At 35.3% G+C, this 3,355-nt stretch overlaps 1 long non-coding RNA gene across 1 annotated transcript; it reads right to left on the bottom strand.

Moving 5' to 3' along the window:
* Positions 1-1,176: 1,176 nt before the first annotated feature.
* On the bottom strand, positions 1,177-1,883 carry LOC145068640 (uncharacterized). The gene is made up of 2 exons (XR_013689035.1): positions 1,809-1,883; positions 1,177-1,569 (listed from the first exon to the last, which is right to left on the bottom strand). It is a non-coding gene; the product is annotated as an uncharacterized LOC145068640 (long non-coding RNA).
* Between the last annotated feature and the right edge of the window lie 1,472 nt (positions 1,884-3,355).

Here is a 3,355-nt window from a genome sequence, read left to right as displayed (position 1 = left end):
TCATCATCAATTTTAACATGAGAGAAGTTGGTGGAAAAAATATTAAGGGCAAGTAGGGGAAGGGTTGGTGTTTTGATACACTAAGCTGTCCAGATTAAGTGGTTAACCAAGAAAGCCCATCAAGTCAAACAAAAAAGTATGCCAACATGCGAAAGCCACGTTTCATCAGTACATTATTTAGGGAACCTTTTAATTATGCATTATCTCTAGAAAACCTTGATCATATTTATTGCATTTCAACTTTTATCGATCAAAGTCGATTATATCGAACGATAATTAACTTACACCTTATAAAAAAAAGTTAATTGATGAATCAATTAAAATGCACTCTTTCTTGTTCGGCCCATACATTTTTACAAAAGAGTTTTTTTATTTTTATTTTATTTTTAAATTATTATCACAAACGGATATTTTGTAGGAAATGACACGTAGATAGCCGACATTGCCAAATGTAAAAAGAAAGAAAGCAACGGGGATGAATCCAGTGGGATGGCAGTACGATTATACACCTGTAGAACACGTATCAGACCCTAATCCAACAGGTGTGCCGTTAGTGTAGTGTACATATATGTGTTTGACAAAAGTAGTTTTATTGGTTGTATATCATTGATGGAATTATACCTAGAACGAAATAGCATTGTAAGTCTATAGGATTGAAATTTATGGTAATATGAGTGATTGCAATACTATTATTCGAGGAGTACAAGCTTGTTCCATAGGTACCTGACATAACACAAGGTGACGTGGCATGATAGGATATTCCATTTCCTCCACAAAATCCGTCTCATCAGAGGCCCCACCACCACCACCATCGTTTGCTTCCTCTACCTCGAATGCCTGTTCAAACCAAAACAATAATTTTACAAAGGGCATTTTCGGAATTTTAGTAAAAACTTACTTTCTTTCTAAATTGTAACTAACCTGGCAGACAAGTAGCTGTTTTTGGTATTGTAACTTTGACACACGTTCTTTTAATTCAGTAACATAAGTTTTTATGCTTTGAATATTATCTTCACCTGTTGTTTTAGACATCATTTGAATCTTTTTCAGATTTGGTTTGCTTTGTGCAGCAACAACAGGAGGAGTAGTAGTACTAATATTTTTGTCCCCTTCACTCTGTTGATAATATGGAGCCATGTTCTCACGCCCCCAACACAACTTCTTTAAGGGATCAAATTACTTTGAAATTGACCTTGATATTCATCGATTTAGTTACATAGCAAGAAAAGGATTGGATGCATTTCGTGAACGTCTAAAACACGGGATTATGAATCTCGGCTTAACAATTTAGGTAATCTAAATCTAATCATGAATTGTTGATGTACTTTCAAACTATTACAACTTTTTCCCTCCCTAATATTTTTTCTTGTTAAAAAAAAACATACAGGCTCAAAAACCAGAAGAATTACCCGAGAAAATTCTTTGCTGTTTGAGATTAAACAAGATTGACTTTGTCAATCAAGGTCAAATACCCACATTAGTCGCAGATGATCACAATTCCAATTCCTCTTGAAATCATTCTTCCTTCTTTTCTTTGGTAAAATGTTCCTGCCCACTGTAAGTACACAGCTGCAATCCCAGTAAAAAAAAGGTGAATTTTTGCTTAAACCGAGTTACAAAAGTAACAAAAGGTAAAAACTTTTCATTGTTTCTTCAATGTCAATTTTGAATGGTTAACGATACGGGTTCATTGTAATGTAAGTTGTTGTACATATTGATATATCGATTGTTATTGGTTTTGTAAATACAGGATCATTTTCATTTTATAAACTATTGTTTTTAGTTTCATTTTGTATTATGGTATTTACCTCCATCAAAATATGAACGTTTGACTTTGTTGAACCTGGTCAATCATTATCAGATTCGTTCGTGGGAACCGAAGCCTGTTACAAAATAAAAATAGGAATAAATCATTATTAAATCATAAAAGTTAAAAGTTAAAAAGTTCTAATAACAATCAAGACCAAAATATCCCCACACTGAGAGCCAAATCTGTCATCAAGTTCTTTTGAAAGATCTCCATCAGACATGAAAAACTTTAGCAATTGTGCCCTTGAAGGATCCTTTATGATGCTGTGTATGATATCAACAGCTTTGGAGACTCCACATTCGTGTGTGTCTATGCACACACAAACACCATCTAGGAAGTAGGACGACGTTAGCTCAATGGTAAATTAATTAATATCTGTATATATATATATATATATATATATATATATATATATATATGTGTGTGTGTGTGTGTGTGTGTGTGTATGTGTCTAACAGTTTAAAGTCTAAAGAAAATGACAAATTATCTTATGTTTCAGATGGTGATGCTTACTGTGTATGCGTTCTTATACGGGAGATTATATCTCTGTTTAAGTGGATTAGAAAAAGCGATTATGAAATCAGCAAAGATGCAAGGAGATAAAGCTTTGAAAGCAGCCATGGCTTCTCAATCTGTAGTTCAACTTGGTCTTTTAATGGCGTTACCGATGATTATGGAGATCGGACTCGAAAGAGGCTTCAGAACTGCACTCGGTGACCTAATAATCATGAACCTCCAGCTCTCCGTTGTCTTCTTCACCTTCTCTCTTGGCACCAAACTTCACTATTTCGGTCGCACAATTCTCCACGGCGGCGCCAAATACAGAGCCACCTAACCATCTCAATGTGGTTCCTAGTCGTGCCGTGGTTGTTCGCCCCTTTTCTTTTCAACCCATCCGGATTTGAATGGCAGAAAATCGTTGAAGACTGGGACGACTGGTCAGCGTGGATCAGAAACCACGGTGGAATCGGTGTTCCGGCGAACAAAAGCTGGGAATCGTGGTGGGAGGAAGAACAGGACCACCTCCGATTAGGGCTTTTTCTAACAATTTCAACATTGAAGAAACAATGAAGAACAGGACCACCTCCGATTAGGGCTTTTTCTACTGCTACTTCTTCACCATCTTCTATTTTTTCTGTATTTAGACTTGAGAGTATAATTAGGGCTTTTTCTAACAATTTCAACATCGAGTGGGAGATATGGTGGTTCCAGTAGGTAGAAGTGAGGGAAGAAGTAAGACATGTCACTCAGGTTACAATTTTTAGAGTATAACTCTAAGAATTGTTTTTGGAACGAAGTATGAATCATCTTCTTGATTTAACTACTTCAAAAATTCATAACACCTCTTCTTAACTATTAGAATCCACTTAGAGGATGAATTGTGATAAGGTCTCTTAATCATTAAGATGATCATATAGCATGATACTAAAGTACTCTCCCATCTTTTTAGATTTGAGAAACTTTTATCCTTCTGCCTAATTTGATTCTTCTTGTTCGTTCTTCCATAATTTGAAATCTTTTCAATGCTTCAGAATTATACTTAGG

Source organism: Lactuca serriola, chromosome 1 (assembly GCF_051521515.1).
Source record: "Lactuca serriola cultivar US96UC23 chromosome 1, Lser_US96UC23_V15, whole genome shotgun sequence".
NCBI classification, from domain to species: domain Eukaryota; kingdom Viridiplantae; phylum Streptophyta; class Magnoliopsida; order Asterales; family Asteraceae; genus Lactuca; species Lactuca serriola.
This window is presented reverse-complemented; position numbering and strand designations above follow the sequence as displayed.